This window comes from Manis javanica, chromosome 5, assembly GCF_040802235.1.
Source record: "Manis javanica isolate MJ-LG chromosome 5, MJ_LKY, whole genome shotgun sequence".
NCBI classification, from domain to species: domain Eukaryota; kingdom Metazoa; phylum Chordata; class Mammalia; order Pholidota; family Manidae; genus Manis; species Manis javanica.
This window is the reverse complement of record NC_133160.1, coordinates 152970127-152989953: the sequence shown is the minus strand read 5'-3', so window position 1 is coordinate 152989953 and position 19827 is coordinate 152970127. Positions and strand designations below refer to the sequence as shown.

General features: G+C 37.4%; 1 protein-coding gene across 2 annotated transcripts in view; it reads left to right on the top strand.

The window, feature by feature from the left end:
• Positions 1-19827, top strand: part of STIM2 (stromal interaction molecule 2) — a 192367-nt gene that overhangs the window by 141566 nt on the left and 30974 nt on the right. The window lies entirely within an intron of this gene.

Sequence of the window (19827 nt, the reverse complement as noted above, 5' to 3'; positions counted from 1 at the left end):
TACCTCCATAGCTGATCATCTGACACCCTTTAAGTGATCAACATTAAGGATATTTAAAGCATGCGTTGATCTTTGATTTACCAATAGTTTTATCCTGTTAACGAGTAATCCCCCTTTTCCTTCTTTCTTTCTTTCTTTCTTTTTTTTTTTTTTCCTTCCTTCCTTCCTTCCTTCCTTCCTTCCTTCCTTCCTTCCTTCCTTCCTTCCTTCCTTCCTTCCTTCCTTCCTTCCTTCCTTCCTTCCTTCTTTTCTTCCTTCCTTTCCTCCTTCCTTCCTTCCTTCCTTCCTTCCTTCCTTCCTTCCTTCCTTCCTTCCTTCCTTCCTTCCTTCCTTCCTTCCTTCCTTCCTTCCTTCCTTCCTTCCTTCCTTTTTCTCTCTTTCTCTTTCTCTTTCTTTTAAATTTTTAATCTACACTTACATGAAGAATACTATGTTTACTATGCTCTCCCCTATATCAGGTCCTCCCTAACAACCACATTACGGTTACTGTCCATCAGCTTAGCAAAATGTTGTAGAGTCACTACTTGTCCTCTCTGTGTTGGGCAGCCCACCCCCCCCTTGCGCCCTCCCCCCCATGCATGCTAATCTTAATAACCCCGTTTTTCTTCCCCCCCCTTATTCCTCCCTGCCCACCCATCCTCCCCAGTTCCTTTCCCTTTGGTACCTGTTAGTCCATTTTTGGGTTCTGTAACTTCACTGCTGTTTTGTTCCTTCAGTTTTTCCTTTGTTCCTATACTCCTCAGATGAGTGACATCATTTGGTATTTCTCTTTCTCCGCTTGGCTTATTTCACTGAGCATAATACTCTCCAGCTCCATCCATGTTGCTGCAAATGGTTGGATTTTTCCACTTCTTATGGCTGAGTAGTATTCCATTGTGTATATGTACCACATCTTCTTTATCCATTCATCTACCGATGGACATTTAGGTTGCTTCCAATTCTTGGCTATTGTAAATAGTGCTGCGATAAACATAGGGGTGCCTCTGTCTTTCTCAAACTTGATTGCTGCGTTCTTAGGGTAAATTCCTAGGAGTGGGATTCCTGGGTCAAAAGGTAGGTCTGTTTTGAGCATTTTGATGAACCTCCAAACTGCTTTCCACAATGGTTGAACTAATTTACATTCCCACCAGCAGTGTAGGAGGGTTCCCCTTTCTCCACAGCCTCGCCAACATTTGTTGTTGTTTGTCTTTTGGATGGCAGCTATCCTTACTGGTGTGAGGTGATACCTCATTGTAGTTTTAATTTGCATTTCTCTGATAATTAGCGATGTGGAGCATCTTTTCATGTGTCTCTTGGCCATCTGTATTTCTTTTTTGGAGAACTGTCTGTTCAGTTCCTCTGCCCATTTTTTAATTGGGTTATTTGTTTTTTGTTTGTTGAGGCGTGTGAGCTCTTTATATATTCTGGACGTCAAGCCTTTATCGGATCTGTCATTTTCAAATATATTCTCCCATACTGTAGGGTTCCTTTTTGTTCTATTGATGGTGTCTTTCGCTGTACAGAAGCTTTTCAGCTTAATGTAGTCCCACTTGCTCATTTTTGCTGTTGTTTTCCTTGCCCGGGGAGATATGTTCAAGAAGAGATCACTCATGTTTATGTCTAAGAGGTTTTTGCCTATGTTTTTTTCCAAGAGTTTAATGGTTTCATGCCTTACATTCAGGTCTTTGATCCATTTTGAGTTTACCTTTGTATATGGGGTTAGACAATGGTCCAGTTTCATTCTCCTACATGTAGGTGTCCAGTTTTGCCAGCACCATCTGTTGAAGAGACTGTCATTTTGCCATTGTATGTCCATGGCTCCTTTATCAAATATTAATTGACCATATATGTTTGGGTTAATTTCTGGGGTCTCTAATCTGTTCCACTGGTCTGTGGCTCTGTTCTTGTGCCAGTACCAAATTGTCTTGATTACTATGGCTTTGTAGTAGAGCTTGAAGTTGGGGAGTGAGATCCCCCCTACTTTATTCTTCTTTTTCAGGATTGCTTTGGCTATTCGGGGTCTTTGGTGTTTCCATATGAATTTTTGAATTATTTGTTCCAATTCATTGAAGAATGTTGCTGGTAATTTGAGAGGGATTGCATCAAATCTGTATATTGCTTTGGGCAGGATGGCCATTTTGACGATATTAATTCTTCCTAGCCATGAGCATGGGATGAGTTTCCATTTATTAGTGTCCCCTTTAATTTCTCTTAAGAGTGACTTGTAGTTTTCAGAGTATAAGTCTTTCACTTCCTTGGTTAGGTTTATTCCTAGGTATTTTATTCTTTTTGATGCAATGGTGAATGGAATTGTTTTCCTGATTTCTCTTTCTATTGATTCGTTGTTAGTGTATAGGAAAGCTACAGATTTCTGTGTGTTGATTTTGTATCCTGCAACTTTGCTGTATTCCGATATCAGTTCTAGTAGTTTTGGAGTGGAGTCTTTAGGGTTTTTTATGTACAGTATCATATCATCTGCAAATAGTGACAGTTTAACTTCTTCTTTACCCATCTGGATTCCTTGTATTTCTTTGTTTTGTCTGATTGCCGTGGCTAGGACCTCCAGTACTATGTTAAATAACAGTGGGGAGAGTGGGCATCCCTGTCTGGTTCCCGATCTCAGTGGAAATGCTTTCAGCTTCTCGCTGTTCAGTATAATGCTGGCTGTGGGTTTATCATATATGGCCTTTATTATGTTGAGGTACTTGCCCTCTATTCCCATTTTGCTGAGAGTTTTTATCATGAATGGATGTTGAATTTTGTCAAATGCTTTTTCAGCATCTATGGAGATGATCATGTGGTTTTTGTCTTTCTTTTTGTTGATGTGGTGGATGATGTTGATGGATTTTCGAATGTTGTACCATCCTTGCATCCCTGGGATGAACCCCACTTGGTCATGGTGTATGATCCTTTTGATATACTGTTGAATTCTGTTTGCTAATATTTTATTGAGTATTTTTGCATCTACATTCATCAGGGATATTGGTCTGTAATTTTCTTTTTTGGTGGGGTCTTTTCCTGGTTTTGGTATTAGGGTGATGTTGGCTTCATAGAATGAGTTTGGGAGTATTCCCTCTTCTTCTATTTTGTGGAACACTTTAAGGAGAATGGGTATTATGTCTTCTCTGTGTGTCTGATAAAATTCCGAGGTAAATCTGTCCGGCCCCTGGGTTTTGTTCTTGGGTAGTTTTTTGATTACCGTTTCAATTTCTTTGCTCGTAATTGGTTTGTTTAACTTTTGTGTTTCTTCCTTGGTCATTCTTGGGAGGTTGTATTTTTCTAGGAAGTTGTCCATTTCTTCTAGGTTTTCCAGCTTGTTGGCATATAGGTTTTCATAGTAGTCTTTAATAATTCTTTGTATTTCTGTGGAGTCTGTTGTGATTTTTCCATTCTCATTTCTGATTATGTTGATTTGTGTTGATTCTCTTTTTCTCTTAAGTTGGGCTAGAGGCTTATCTATTTTGTTTATTCTCTCATAGAACCAGCTCCTGGTTTCGTTGATTTTTGCTATTGTTTTATTCTTCTCAATTTTGTTTATTTCTTCTCTGATCTTTATTATGTCCCTCCTTCTGCTGACTTTAGGCCTCATTTGTTCTTCTTTTTCCAGTTTTGATAATTGTGATGTTAGACTATTCATTTGGGATTGTTCTTCCTTCTTCAAGTGTGGTTGATTGCTATATACTTTCCTCTTAAGGCTGCTTTCACTGCGTCCCCCAGAAGTTGGGGCTTAGTGTTGTTGTTGTCATTTGTTTCTATATATTCCTTGATCTCTAATTTGATTTGTTCATTGATCCATTGATTATTTAGTAGCATGTTGTTAAGCCTCCATGTGTTTGTGAGCGTTTTTGTTTCCTTTGTAGAATTTATTTCTAGTTTTATACCTTTGTGGTCTGAAAAATTGGTTGGTAGAATTTCAATATTTTGGAATTTACTGAGGCTCTTTTTGTGAGCTACTATATGGTATATTCTGGAGAATGTTCCATGTACACTTGATAAGAATGTGTATCCTGTTGCTTTTGGATGTAGGGTTCTATAGATGTCTATTAGGTCCATCTGTTCTAGGGTGTTGTTCAGTGCCTGTGTGTCCTTACTTATTTTCTGCCCGGTGGATCTATCCTTTGGTTTGAGTGGTGTGTTGAAGTGTCCTAAAATGAATGCATTGCAGTCTATTTCCCTCTTTAGTTCTGTTAGTATTTGCTTCACATATGCTGGTGCTTCTGTATTGGGTGCATATATATTTAGAATGGTTATATCCTCTTGTTGGACTGAGCCCTTTATCATTATGTAGTATCCTTCTTTATCTCTTGTTACTTCCTTTGTTTTGATGTCTATTTTGTCTGATATTAGTACTGCAACCCCTGCTTTCTTCTCACTGTTGTTTGCCTGAAATATGTTTTTCCATCCCTTGACTTTTAGTCTGTGCATGTCTTTGGGTTTGAGGTGAGTTTCTTGTAAGCAGCATATAGATGGGTCTTGCTTTTTTATCCATTCTATTACTCTATGTCTTTTGATTGGTGCATTAAGTCCATTTACAATTAGGGTGACTATTGAGAGATATGTACTTATTGCCATTGCAGGCTTTAGATTCGTGGTTACCAAAGGTTCAAGGTTAGCTTCTTTAGTATCTTACTGCCTAACTTAGCTCGCTTATTGAGCTGTTATATACACTATCTGGAGATTCTTTTCTTCTCTCCCTTCTTATTCCTCCTCCTCCATTCTTCATATGTTGTGTGTTTTGTTCTGTGCTCTTTTTAGGGGTGCTCCCATCTAGAGCAGTCCCTGTAGGATGCCCTGTAGAGGTGATTTGTGGGAAGCAAATTCCCTCAGCTTTTGCTTGTCTGGGAATTGTTTAATCCTGCCATCATATTTAAATGATAGTCGTGCTGGATACAGTATCCTTGGTTCAAGGCCCTTCTGTTTCATTGCATTAAGTATATCATGCCATTCTCTTCTGGCCTGTAGGGTTTCTGTTGAGAAGTCTGATGTTAGCCTGATGGGTTTTCCTTTATAGGTGACCTTTTTCTCTCTAGCTGCCTTTAAAACTCTTTCCTTGTCCTTGATCCTTGCCATTTTAATTACTATGTGTCTTGGTGTTGTCCTCCTTGGATCCTTTCTGTTGAGGGTTCTGTGTAATTCCATGGTCTGTTCGATTATTTCCTTCCCCAGTTTGGGGAAGTTTTCAGCAATTATTTCTTCAAAGACACTTTCTATCCCTTTTCCTCTTTCTTCTTCTTCTGGTACCCCTATAATACGAATATTATTCCTTTTGGTTTGGTCACATAGTTCTCTTAGTGTTGTTTCATTCGTGGAGATCCTTTTATGTCTCTCTATGTCAGCTTGTATACGTTCCTGTTCTCTGGCTTCTATTCCTTCAATGGCCTCTTGCATCTTATCCATTCTGCTTATAAATCCTTCCAGGGATTGTTTCACTTCTGTGATCTCCTTCCTGACATCTGTGATCTCCCTCCGGACTTCATCCCACTGCTCTTGCATTTTTCTCTGCATCTCATCCCATTGCTCTTGCATTTTTCTGTGCATCTCTGTAAGCATGTTCATGATTTTTATTTTGAATTCTTTTTCAGGAGGACTGGTTAGGTCTGTCTCCTTCTCAGGTGTTTTCTCTGTGATCTTTGTCTGCCTGTAGTTTTGTCTTTTCATGGTGATAGAGATAGTTTTCAGACCTGGTACGAGTGACCGCTGGAAGAGCTTCCCTTCTTGTTGGTTTGTGGCCTTCCTCTCCTGGGAGAATAGCGACCTCTAGTGGCTTGTGCTGGGCAGCTGTGCGCAGATAGGGCTTCTGCTACCTGCCCATTTGCTATGGCGTTTATCTCCGCTGTTCCTGTGGACATGGCCTGGCTGGGGCTTCTCCTCCAAAGTGGTGGAGCTCCGTTGGAGGGGGAGCGGCCGGGAGGCTATTTTTCTCCATAAGGGGCCTCTGTGCTCCCTGTTGCCCAAGGGGTTAGAGTGGCCAGAGATCCCCAAATTCCCTGCCTCTGGTCTAAGTGTCCTTTCCTGCCCCTTTAAGACTTCCAAAAAGCACTCTCCAAACCAAAACAAGAACAGCAACAATGAGAGAGGGAACAGTAAAAAAAAAAAAAGTAAAAAACACGCGACTTTTTTTTTTTTGTCCTCAGGCTCCGGTCCCAGGCCCCCGCTCACTGGTCCTGCTGCCCTGCCTCCCTAGCACCGGGGTCCCTGTCCCTTCAAGGCTTCCAAAAAGTATCTGCCCACCGGTCCCGCAGGGAAAAACGCGTGATATTCTTTGTCTTCAGGTGCCGGTCCCAGGCACCCGCTCACCGGTCCTGCTGCTCTGCCTCCCTAGCACCGGGGTCCCTGTCCCTTTAAGGCTTCCAAACAGCACTGGCCAAAATGAGGGAAAAAAAAAAGGGGCGGGGGGAACGCGCGATTTCCTCCATCCTCAGACACCAGTCTCAGGCACCCGCCCACTGGTCCCGCCGGGAAAACCCACGATATTCTTTGTCCTCAGGTGCCGGTCCCATGCACCCGCTCACCGGTCCTGGTGGTCTGCCTCCCTAGCACCGGGGTCCCTGTCCCTTTAAGGCTTCCAAAAAGCACTCGCCAAAAAGAGGAAAAAAAAGGGGAAAAACATGCGATTTCCTCCGTCCTCAGGCGCCGGTCTCAGGCACCTGCCCTCCGGTCCCGCCGGGGAAAAAACGTGATAGTCTTTGTCCTCAGGCGCCGGTTCCAGGCACCCGCTCACCAGTCCCACTGCCCTGCCTCCCTAGCGCCAGGGTCCCTGTCCCTTTAAGGGTTCCAAAAATGCACTCGCCAAAAAGAGAAAAGAAAGGGGAAAAGCGCTCGATTTACTCCGTCCTCAGGCGCCGGTCTCAGGCACCCGCCCACCAGTCCCGTAGGGAAAAACACGCGATCTTTGTCCTCAGGCGCCGGTCCCAGGCACCGCTCACCGGTCCCGCCACCCTGCTTCCCTAGCAACGGGGTCCCTGTCCCTTTAAGGCTTCCAAAAAGCACTCGCCAAAAAAAAAAAAAAAAGCCGCTCCAGTTTCTTTCCATCCGCTGGGAGCTGGGGGGAGGGGCTCTTGGGTCCCGCCAGGCCGGGGCTTGTATCTTACCCCCTTCGCAAGGCGCTGGGTTCTTGCATGTGTGGATGTGGTCTGGATGTTGTCCTGTGTCCTCTGGTCTCTATTTTAGGAAGAGTTTTGTTTGTTTTATTTTCATAGCTCTATGTGTTTTTGGGAGGAGATTTCAACTGCTCTACCCACGCCGCCATCTTGGCTCCGCCTCCATTTTGTAGTTTTTCACATTGTAGTAATGTAGTTTATCTTTGGAAAAGATTTTCCTCGTTACTGTGTGATACAGACTCTTGAGAAAGAGGGTAAGGAGTAGAAGTAGAAGGCCTCTTGAGGCTCTTACAGTGACCTGGTGAGAGGAAGGTAGCAGAAAAGTCTGATATATGACATAGTTTGAAGGAAGAGCTGACAGAATTTGCTCTTGGATTGGATTCAGTAAGTTGATTGGGATGGGGACAGAAAGTAAAGATGGTGCCTAGGTTTTTTGTACCTGTGGTAAATTTCCTTGGAGATAGAAGTGATTAGGGGGAAAAAGTAAGTATAAAATCAATTGGGGGGTCATTAATGAAAAAAAGAAGATTGAAAAACATTGAGATCACAATGTAAAGAGGTGAAGAACTAAGTTCTGAGTGGTCAGGGAGCAGGGGAGAAGCCAAGAAAGAAGAAAGAGAAGAAATGAGCAGTGAGATACGAGGGTAACTAGGAGAATGTAGGGTCCTGGAAGCCTATGAAGGAAATTGTTTAAGAAAGAGGGCACAGTCAGTATTAGATGCTCCAGAAGTTTAAATAAGTTGATGACAGAGACCTCGCTGTTGGATTGGCAAAGGAGAGGTTAAGGTTGTTGGTGATCTTGACAAAAGCAGTTGCACTGTTGTTGAAGTGAAAGTCTGATTGGAGTGAATTAAAGAGGGAGTGAAGACAGTAGATACAGGTGTCTGTATTCAAACAATTTGGGTTTGAACTGCGTGGGTCTGCTTGCATGTGGATTTTTGTCAGTAAATACATAGAAAAATTTTTTGGAGGTTTGCAGCAATTTGAGAAAAACCATTCTCTTTTCTCTAGCTTATTTTACTGTAAGAATACACTATATAATATAATATACAAAATATGTGTCAATCAACTGTTTATTGATTAAGCAAAGCTTAAGTAAGGCTTATGGTTAAGTAAGGCTTGTGGTCAACAGCAGGCTATTAGTAGTGAAGTTTTTGGGAAGCCAAAAGTTGTATGTGGATTTTGAACTGCACAGTGGTTGACATCCCTAAAGGCCACATTGTTTAAGAGTCAGCTGTATCTTTGACTTTCAAAGTGAGGAGGAGTGAAATGGGACTATGATAGATGAAGATAGGTATGATGTGAAGGAAATTTTTTTCTTAACAATGGAGATTGTACAGTGTCTTTTCATATTAATGGAATGACCCAGTTGAGAAATAATTGATGTAAAAGAAAATCAATCTACCTTAATTAAAAAACTATCCTTATTTAATGGGAAAGTGTAGGTGTATAGGCAAGTGCTTGATTCATTTTGGTTATCTGTATTTCTCTGTCTATTCCTTTCTGAATGTTGATTTTATTTTCTCCTACTACATTTCCTAGAGGCTAGCTTTTTAGCTGCTGGCAGTTGTAGGCTTGTTTTCCCAGGATCATGACCAAAGAGAAATGAGTCTTTTCTATTTTCCCTAGTTAGAAAAATTTCAGAAATTAACTGTCTTAAATCCTGTGGCCATATCTAAGACCTATCGCTGTGACCTCTAGGATGGAGCCCTATGATTATTTCCTTCTTTGGCCCCATCTTCCTGGCGATCATGAGTCTTGTCTCAGAAGAAGACAAAGAGAAAAAAGGTATCTAGCAGACAAATAGCCATAACAGATTGATAAGCCAGAGAAACTTTATTTTGAGAAGAAAAGCTTAAATTCTTATTCTGAATCTAGGGGTAGGTGGGGTCTGGAAGCATCAGTCACATGGTATAAAATACAGCTACTCCTTCAGAAAAATCCTAGTACGTTCTTCACACCTGCAGTCTAAAACTTGGACTATAAATGGGTTTTCTCATGGGACTCTTTTGGTCCCACTATGAATTTTACAATGCTTGAGTATACTGATTCCCCAATATAGATTCTTTATTATATCCCATTTTAGTATTTTAATGAAATGAGCTAATATAACTCAACACTGGAAATTATATCAGTAAATTTTACTCAACCTCTCCCTTTTCCAAAATCTCCCTGGATATTACACATTTTAACTACTACCCAGAACTTTTTATTTTGACAAGGTGAAACCCTGACTGTGCTCACTAGGATCACCAGACACGCCTGTGCTATTGAAGAGGAAACATGGTTGTTTTTAAAAGCATCATTGGAGGAGCAGAAAGGTGAATTTGAGGTGGCAAAAACTAGGCACTGTCCATTCAGAATTAGTTTGGAAATCCTGAGAAAGAGATGCCCTCCAAATACCTGTAAATTCAGGGAATAAATGATTCTTGGCACATGACCTAAACATCCCAAAGAGGCAGATAGAATCTGTCACACTTAAGTAATATCTAAAAATACCAGCAACTGTTCCCAACTACTGTTATTCTTACTGTTAAGCTTAGAAATATGGGAAGGTTTTTCTAGTTCTGTGTCTGGGGTTCTTGTTTTTTGAGTTACTCATCAATTTTTGCCAAGTGAAGCCTTGGGGAAAGCAACAAATGAAACATTAGAAAGCCAATGAGCATCAAGTTTGTAAAGGCATCCAAAGGATTGTCTAGGAGGATATACTTTTATGAAATTACAAAAGGAATTTTATTAAGTTTTAAGGAGTTCTAGGTCATGTCTTTGCTGTTGTCAATTCTAGCAAAAACAATATTTTTATGTGACTTAGGCTAATATAAGAAATGGTAGTTTCATTTGCTGTCTTCATTTTCCATATTTTTTGATGAAAAATTTCAGTAGTAGTTTTTAAAAAATTTGATGTCATTGTGAATGTCTTTCATTTTTCTATATAAATAGGAAGCAATGAACAGAATTCCCCATAATACCAGATTAGTGTAATAAAAAAATAAAATAAAAACCAAAAATTTTTACTAGCATTTGTGTAGTCGGAAGACATGTATAAACTACAAATAGGTATGGTACTTGTTTTCTAGAATATAAGAATTTGTTTATTTTGTAAGTAAATTGATTAGGTAGGATTTATAAGTCACTTTTATCATTTTTGGTTCATGAACACTTCTTTTAAAACATTCATTACTTCCTAGATAATAAAGTATTTTTTTTTTGCCTGGAATAGCAACTATAAGGAAGAACAGTTTATAATTTCAGAAATCTGAATTTAATTATCTGGGCACAATTTATTCTTTCCCCTCCAACAACATTTTACCAAAGTAAGCAGAATTACTTTCTTCTCCAGTTGGGACCTGAAAAAATAGTTAAAATAAGAAAGCACTTCTAGATCTTGGAAATAAGTCAATTGCAAGCGAACAAAGAAATATAACTGGGAATTATTGAACAGACAATTTAAAAAGGCTAAAAAAAAAATCTGAAACACGTTATTTCAACTCCATCCCATGAAGGTAGAGAAATAGCAGTTTAAATGTTTTAACAACTTGAACCAGTATAATCACTCATGCTGTTCCTAAAAAAGACTACTAAAATTTCAGAATATTCCTGAGTGCAACCAGACTCTGTGGAACAATTGGTTTTCCTTTAAAATTTAGTCTTCAAAAGGTATCATAAATATTTTTATATAGTTTATTAAGTTTTTTTGCTAGATTAACATCCTAAGTCCATACTGGAAACTTTCCAATATTGTAAATTTGGGATTTTATATCTCCAATGTGATACTAAATGGACATTGACCAACAAGCAAGCCTTTTATGGGTTTGGAGGCTTCATAATCACTGAAGCCTCTCATCTTCTAGACACTGATATCTCGAGAAACCCCAGAGTACAGCTATCCTTCCTTTCCTAGAGATACACTATCCCAAAGTAAATGTGGTACTTAACTATCTAAATTCAAATCTTTTTATATAAACACTTAACCAGATTTGTGACCTCAGACAAGTATCTTAATCTCTCTGTCTTTAACTTTCCCCGTCTGTAAAATATAGCTAATGATAGTACCCACCTTAGAGGATTGTGTTGAGAATTAAATGAATTAATGAGTATACAGTGCTGAGAACAATACTTGATAGCTAATAAGGGCCTAGTGTTTACTATTATCATTATTAGTGTTGAAAGATTACATACTTTCGTGAAGAAAACCACAAGCTATAAAGGTGATAGAGAAGTTAGTAATTAATTGAACTCTCTACATAATTGAAAGAGATTTCTTTTTAAAATTTTAATTTCAAATTTAGTAAAGAGTTGCAGGACCAAAACAAAGAATTCTCATATATATTTTGTCCAGAGATCCTCATTCCAGTTTTGCCATTTGTTCTAATAATAACACTTATACCCACTGAACCCAAGAGTATGTATTATATATTCAGTTGTCCTGGCTCTGGAGTCTTCTTCAATCCAGAGCAATTCCATAGTATTTCCTTGTCTTGTATGTCTTTGACTAGTAATTTTGAAAAGTGTCATTTTTTAGATTGCATCTAAATTAGGATCTGTTCGATGTTTTCATGTGGTGAAATTCAGCATATGCATTTTGGGCTGGACAGTCACAGAAATGATTCTTCTCATTACATCCTTTTGAGAGGCAAATGGTGTCAGTTTGTCCTGTTTACCAGTGTTCTTACCTTTAATCACTTGATTAAGATAGTGTCTGTAAGGTTTCTATAACTGTAAAGTTACTTTTTCCCCTATCTGTAATTAATAAGTATTTTTTTTATGGAGAGAAACTTGGAGACTTGGTAAAATCACATTCTTCATGTCATTTTCACCCACTAGTTACAGCCTCCATGAATATTTCTTGCCTGAATTAATTATTTCTCTGATGGTTGCCAAATTATAATTTTTGAAATTCCACCATTCCTTTTTTTTATCAGTTGCATTCTGTTGTAAGGAAGAGATTTAAACAGAGTGTATTGTTATTATCTTGTCTTGTGAAGATAGAGATAACTGATACATCTTACAAATAGATATTGGAGAAATAGTGAATCTCAAAATTTTTTGATTGTTCTGAAGATTGATCTTTGCATTTATTCATTTATATCAGTGTGGACTCATGTATTCCTCTTTTATTCAGTGGTTGTAATTTGTTGTTCTTGTTACTCTCAAATTGTCCCAAATTTGGTTAGTGTAAAGCCTTTCAAGCTGGCTTCTGTATTTTTTCGTATGCATGTCTCCATTGATGTTTGAGCCCTTCCCTGATGTCTGACACAAAAAGATGTTCCAGGCTCACTTTGTTATTTTTCAGCCCTAACTCTGGAAACAACCATTTCTCCAAGGAGTCCTGTTACTTTCAGTTGACATGGTGTTTAGAAACCAAGATTTGTGTAGTGGATGTGCTCTTGCTACTAGGATGCTATCATTTCTAAGCCTCTCAGTGAACAGTTAAAAAACACACACCCCTGTATTTTTCTCTATATATTAAAAGTCATGAGTTCACATTGATACCTGATACCAGTTCACATTGATATCAGTCCAACATGACTGGGTTAATTCTAGCTTAACCTCTTTCCCTATTTGTACCTCCTTTCATTCATTGTAAAAAGCCTAGCTCTGTTGTTATCTTCAGTATATTTTATTTGCTTAGTTCCACTTACAAAGCCAGTCTCTTGACCCCAGTTGATCGTGCCATACTTAGAAGCCTGCTTTGTATGGACCTCTGCCTTTCTAGAGTTGCCACTCCAGTGTTCCCATTATGCAGACTCTGGCCACTGCTGTCCTACTTTTCAGTCCTCATATAGAACCTGGCTACTGCTGGTCAATTGAAAAAATTTTAAATCAATTTGAGAATTGGAAAAAACTGATGAGAAGCCAAGTGAGCACTACCCAGTGACATTCTGTTAATGAGCCCATCTTTGTGAACTTATTTTTATTACTGAAGCACATTATCCACATTTTTCCTTCCTCCCATAACTTTTAGCTATTGACAGAGGTCCCTGTGAATGGATCAGGTATTTAGTGTTTTAGAGTTTTAAACCATTGTGTCAGTACCCACAAAACAAATGAATTTTTCCTAAAAGTTGTTTTTGTACTAATAATACTTAGTTAAGCCACTTTTGTATATAGTAAGTCAAACCTAAATTGAAAATTGCTAGATTTTTAAACACCAAGTTTTCTAGAAAAAGCTGTATGTAGTTGCAGATCATATAAAAATTTCCTGAGTAAAATTTTCTTGAAAATGCTTCCTCCACTGGAGTTGGTGAATTTTCTGTTCTTAAAGAAACTAAGATAAACAAGTTTTGATGTAATGTCTGTTCTTACCTGAAGATTGTGTGACCACAAGCTGTGAAAGCCCGATTTTTAGCTGGCCTAAACAGCCTTTAGAAAGAAGGTACTTATTAACTGGCCTTTTGTGTTCATTTTTTGTTGTTGTTGAACTGCCTATTAAAGTCAATATACTTTCTTACATTGAGCTTTCTGCTAGTCTTGGTAATAATTTCTTGACTCAAATATTTTACATTTATTTTATCCCCAGTACCCTGTACACTCAGTAAATATTTGCTGAATAAAAGAATTCAAAGTTGCTGCACAGAAAATCTTTTGAAGAACCTTTCAAATTCCAAGAGAAAAAATATGAGCATTTTTGATAATTTTAATAGTGGAAAAATAGCAAATATTTGTAAAGCTATAATTTAGGAATAGAATTTTTGTTATTGTTAAGCCCGTCCTTTGAAAACAGCATCCTTTTCATTTTATGAAGCTTAGTAATATTTTTGAAAATGTTTATTGCTTTATCTAGAAATGCTACTAAAAAGAGTGGATGAAGGTGACAGTTTCCCAGAAGGCTTGATTAATAGAATCATTTTGTCATCTGTTCACTCATCTAGCAAGTATTAATGAATTCTGAAGATGTATTTTCCATTCCACAATTGTTTAGTGCCTGCTATATTTTTAACATTGTATAACATGTTGGGAACAGAGAAATTAGTAAGAAATATTGTCTGTCCTTAAGAACTTAACTTCATTTCATGTGAAATGCTCTTTTTATTCTGTTTGGTGTTTTTTAAAAAAGAAGAAGGCTGAGGGCTGAGTGTAAAATGGAAGAATGAGTAACTAGAGATTCAGCCACTCTGTCCCTAAGGTGTTATCACTAATGATACCATAATTAGAAATTTAGGAAAACTTAATTAGTTAGTTAGTTCCCTTATAGATTTGAGTTCACTGGTTTTGTTGACTCATTTATAGAGAAAGCACATACCTTGGATTTCCCTAATTACACAGAATTTCTGATCCTACACTTATTTATTTTTTATGATACAAATTCACATTTACAGTGCACTTGTATCAGTCCTAAGAATCATTTCCACATATGTTTTGTTTGTTGATCTTTACCACAGTCATACACTTGTGAGACTCAAATGCTTTTCCAATTTCTCTTTTAGGATATGTCTTTGTTCTCGCCGTTTTCATGAAATGAGGTGTTTACTGCACTCGGTGTAAATGATAATAGGATTGCAGTTTATTGTAGAGGAAATAATGCTTTCCCTTAGTGTCCATTGTGCCAGTATTGGAAAGAGAACACCCTGGTAATTTGTAAGTTCTGAATGTTCAGACATTTACCAAGATTTATCTAAACTGTGTGCCAAAAAATTGTACGTAATTCTTGCATGGTAAAAGGTAAGGAGCTCATGTGGGAAAGCGTATTTATTTATCTTTGGTAAAACTTCTAATATCTGGACTTCTCAAGCTCAGGGTGCAGCTTTTAGGTGTCCAAATATAGCATGTTGCAGGAATTTAGTCCGTGTTACAAAGACATGCCTTGCTGACCAGTGTGCAAATAAGAAGCTCACATTATGGCACAGTTCTAAAGATAAGCCTGTCTTGACTGTTGAGCAGCTTATCATCTAAAGTTTTACTCAGAAGTAACAACACAAAGTCTATAAGCTGACTAAGATGATACATGGAAGGCTTTAAACTTTTTCATGTTTTATATTTTAAAAAGTATGTTTTAAATATCTATACTACACTTAAAATTGCTTTTCATCAGTCTGCTATTTTTTAGGTTAATTGTATTTTCCCTTGATAAGTTGTCTGTCAATGTAAAGAGAATTTCTGAGGTTTTTGTAGCTTGAAATTCTCAGTTGAAATTAAATTTAGAAAACTAGTGAATACTGGTGTCCACCTATATTTTAGAATATAGTACTGCATATAAGCATGCCAGTAATTAAAATATTTCCCAAACTGTCAATAGTTTTTGGTTCATATGTCAAAGAAGCTTCAAAATACAGAATTTCTTCCAATAACCCTTTCATTTTGGCAACTTTAAATGTAGTTACTCTTAATTAATAATGTTTATTCTTTCTCCTCCCTGACCCCCTTACCAAATCCTTTGGTACTTACAAAGATGTTTCCATGCTTTAATAGAATGTAGTAAGTGTCTGTTTAACTACACCATATTCACTTGTGTGGTACTATGTTATGATGTCTGAAGTTGATTTCTCTAAAATTCATTAGTTTGCCAAAAGAAATGGTTATGCCAGTTGCTTTCTGAATATTAAGAACAACATTACAGATGTTTTTATCATAAATATAGGACATAGCATTTAAAAAAAAATAGCAGAACTATTAAAAAATACAGTGCAGAATAATTATTAATGGTGGTCTATTATGTCCAAGGTTGGACAAAGCTGGTGGCAAATTCAGCTGTATTTTGACATTTTTTCTCAGTATGCAGAGGAGGGAGAGGAGGAGAAGCATGCTGGCTAAGAGTTGAGGTTTTGAAGTCAACAGACATAGTTTTGAATCCCATCTCTGCTATTTACTTAGAGTATGTAAAAATTTAAAGAAATTACTTACATTCTCTGAGCCTTAGCTTCCTGATCTGTAAACCAATATTATATTACTTCTAAAACCTATTTCTAAGGTTGTTGAAAAAATTTCATGAGATAATCCATGTAAAGCATTTTGAACAATTACTGGAAATTGCCAAGTTCTCATAAATGTTAGCTACTGCTATTAATAACATGTCTCTACACACACACTCATGCTTTGTAATTAGAAATTAATTTTTTTCCCCACAGTATTTATGTGATTTTTTTTACAAACCATCTCTGAAGGCTTTTTTAGGACAATATGTACTTATATTAAATATAACAGATGGAAACTTACATGGTGTACTTCACTAAGCTGTTTTGTATTTTTAGGCCTATTATTTAATACAACTACATGGCTAAGTGCACTGGGTGCATTGGCCTTATAAGATTCACATTTATAAATGAAAGGAGCAAGTAAATATATATGGTTTAGTCTTTCAAATTGTATGTTTCATTTGTGTGTATAGTGTTTGCTTAAAGCAGGCGTGGACCGGAAGCACACGGATTCTCATCTCATCTCGCTCTGCCACATACACAGCCATAAATTGATAGCTTCTAACCTCCATTATGTTACATGTTTCTGTGATTCTATTTGGGAGTCAAGGATTTTCTAGGACTGCTTTGAAATGCAATACCATGGAAATGGTATTGTCTGTCTTTCACCCAACTATGGGGTAGCAAGTAGACACAGTTAAAAACAATGTAGAATAGATTTTTGTCTTTAAGGAAGAAAAAGTCAGTTATGCATTCATACTAATACTTAAATGGCAACTTTATGCTGGGCTTCATTGTCCCTGTCTTATGGAAGCTTACAGTATAGTAGGAACATAAGATGTAATTAGGCAAACAGTTACAAAGTAAAGCAGCACATATGATATGCCATTTGGTAGAAATAGTAAGCACTATAGAAATTCAGGGGAGGGAGAGATCACTTTGATTTCTTTGGATGTTTCCTCTGCTTATATCCTAGTTTATACAACTGAGGATATATGTATGCATGCTTCATGTGTCTATTTTAGAAGGCTGCTTCAGTTTTGTGGCCACAGGAAGACTAGTTTCTTTACCCTCTCCATTGCTGGTTATTCCTAGCCCTTCTGATCTCTTCATTCTGTTGATTACCGCAAATAAATAACTACAATTAGTTAAATAATCCTATGCATAAAAAGTACAGTGAATTATTTTAAAACTATTATAATATTCTATTTACTAGGTAGAATAACACTAAGATTTGGGTACTTTCAGCATATATAATTTTTTATTTGATTTTTCTTTCTATTCTGGCATATTGGAAAATTGAGGGAACATTTTGATGTACTGCAGTGTTTAGATCAGGGACTTCTGCTGTTGATCATTTGAACAGCCATAGAAATGATAGAAAGACTCTTACTGTTTCCTTGGCTGAAGTTTTTGTGTGGGTGTGTGAGGTGCAGCTGCACTGTCGTTTTCTTGGCAGTCAGACAGCAATTCTCAATGCAGTTCATCTTGAGTAGGAAGAAACTTAGCTTCTTTGAATGTATTAAAGTCAGTGGAAAGAACCCAGGGCCTGAATTTTTTGACTAATGTGAGTTATCTAGCTAAATGGCAACATTCTCGGGCACATGTCCAAGCTTAGAACAGAACACATGAAGGAGAGGACATACACAGTTAATCAAAGTTTGTCTCAATGTAAAATTGCCGGTTTCAAAATGTAAAAATTCCAAACTCAATTTTTAAATAAGTTTTTGTTAACTTTTTGTTTGATTTATTTAAGCTTTTTCTCTGAAGAACACAATGAAAAAGGCAGATTGTGAAAAACTAGCTTTACTTGCAAAAGTGAACTCATAATTTTCTTTAGTTTATCAGAAAGATCTTTTCTCAGACTTATTTATACAGAGATGAATTCCCAGGTCTGCTTCTATTGCTCACTTGTTTTCTTACTCCTCTTTGACCTTTTCTGTGGTCTATAAGTGCTTTGTTTTCTCAAACCTTCAAATTAAATGCAGACAATATGGAACTCTTTATTTTTCAAGCACAGTTACATCCTTTCCTTGGGTAAACTTAACCATTGTCCTTCATACTCTTCAAGCAGAAATGTCTGAGTTGCTTCCAGTTTAACTGCTTGTTTTATCTCTGCTGTAATTTAATATTACTGCTCTTGGAGTAGCAGAGTCAGTTCCTTAGGTCAGTTGGCTTGGATTCAAATCCAGTACTGCTACTTACTGTCTTGGTCTCAATTACCTTCTCAGTTTCTTATCTCCAAAATGAAGATAATCATATTAGTGCCTCATAAGTTTTTTGTTGTTGTTAAAGGCTTAAAGGAAAAAAATACATTTAAAGGCCTTAATTCAAAGTAAGTGTCCAGGAGAAGAGGTGTTAGCTATCGTCTTCATGATTTAGAGCCCGTCTTTGAGAATCTATTAATAGCTATTGTCAGTCTTCCTGGGCAATCTCATTCAGTCTAAAGGCCATTTGTATGGTAATGATTCCCAATTTATATCTCTGTTTCTAAACTCACTCTTACCTAAGCTCCAGACTTGTATATTTGACTGCTACTATATGTCTGTACTTAAATATTAATGCATATTTCAAATACAACAAGTCTAATAATAGAACTTCTGATCTCTGTCACCTGCCCCTACTTACCTAGTCTGTTCCTCCCCATTCTTTCCTATCTCAGTGAATGGCACTACCCTGTACTTTTTTTTTTTTGTCTTTCCTCTTCCTACCAAGCCCCATCCATTTCATGAGCACATCTAACAGCATTATCCCCAAAATAAGTCTTGGATCTGACCGCTTACCACCATATCCTCTACTAGTACCATAGTCCAAGGCAATAATCTCTTCTACTTAGTTAACGTAAAGAATCTATCTTCTTATTTCTGTTTTCAACCTTGTCTACTATAATCCACTCTCCACATGTTTTAAAAAGATTGTTTACCACTCCCCCTTCTTATTGAAACTAGAAAAATACCCAGAATTTTTGAAAATCTTCTATAACCTGGCCACTCTGGCTGCTTTCTTTCTAGGTCTTCAACACAGAGTACATTTCTATGATAAAGCCTTTACACCAGCTTTTTTCTCTACTTAGTATATTTTTCTCAGATCATTACAGTGTTGGCTCCTTGCAGTCTGTAGATGTTGGTTCAGATAACAGCTCCTCAGAGAGGTTTACATCTTTCCTTCCTTAATAGCTTATCACTCTTTGAAATTTCCGTTGTCTGTACTTAAATATTAATGCATATTTCAAATACAACAAGTCTAATAATAGAACTTCTGATCTCTATCACCTGCCCCTACTTACCTAGTCTGTTCCTCCCCATTCTTTCCTATCTCAGTGAATGGCACTACCCTGTACTTTTTTTTTTTTGTCTTTCCTCTTCCTACCAAGCCCCATCCATTTCATCAGCACATCTAACAGCATTATCCCCAAAATAAGTCTTGGATCTGACCGCTTACCACCATATCCTCTACTAGTACCATAGTCCAAGGCAATAACCTCTTCTACTTAGTTAATGTAAAGAATCTATCTTCTTATTTCTGTTTTCAACCTTGTCTACTATAATCCACTCTCCACATGTTTTAAAAAGATTGTTTACCACTCCCCCTTCTTATTGAAACTAGAAAAATACCCAGAATTTTTGAAAATCTTCTATAACCTGGCCACTCTGGCTGCTTTCTTTCTAGGTCTTCAACACAGAGTACATTTCTATGATAAAGCCTTTACACCAGCTTTTTTCTCTACTTAGTATATTTTTCTCAGATCATTACAGTGTTGGCTCCTTGCAGTCTGTAGATGTTGGTTCAGATAACAGCTCCTCAGAGAGGTTTACATCTTTCCTTCCTTAATAGCTTATCACTCTTTGAAATTTCCATCGCTCTTCTTCCTTTCGTAAATGCTTGTCCCCACTCCC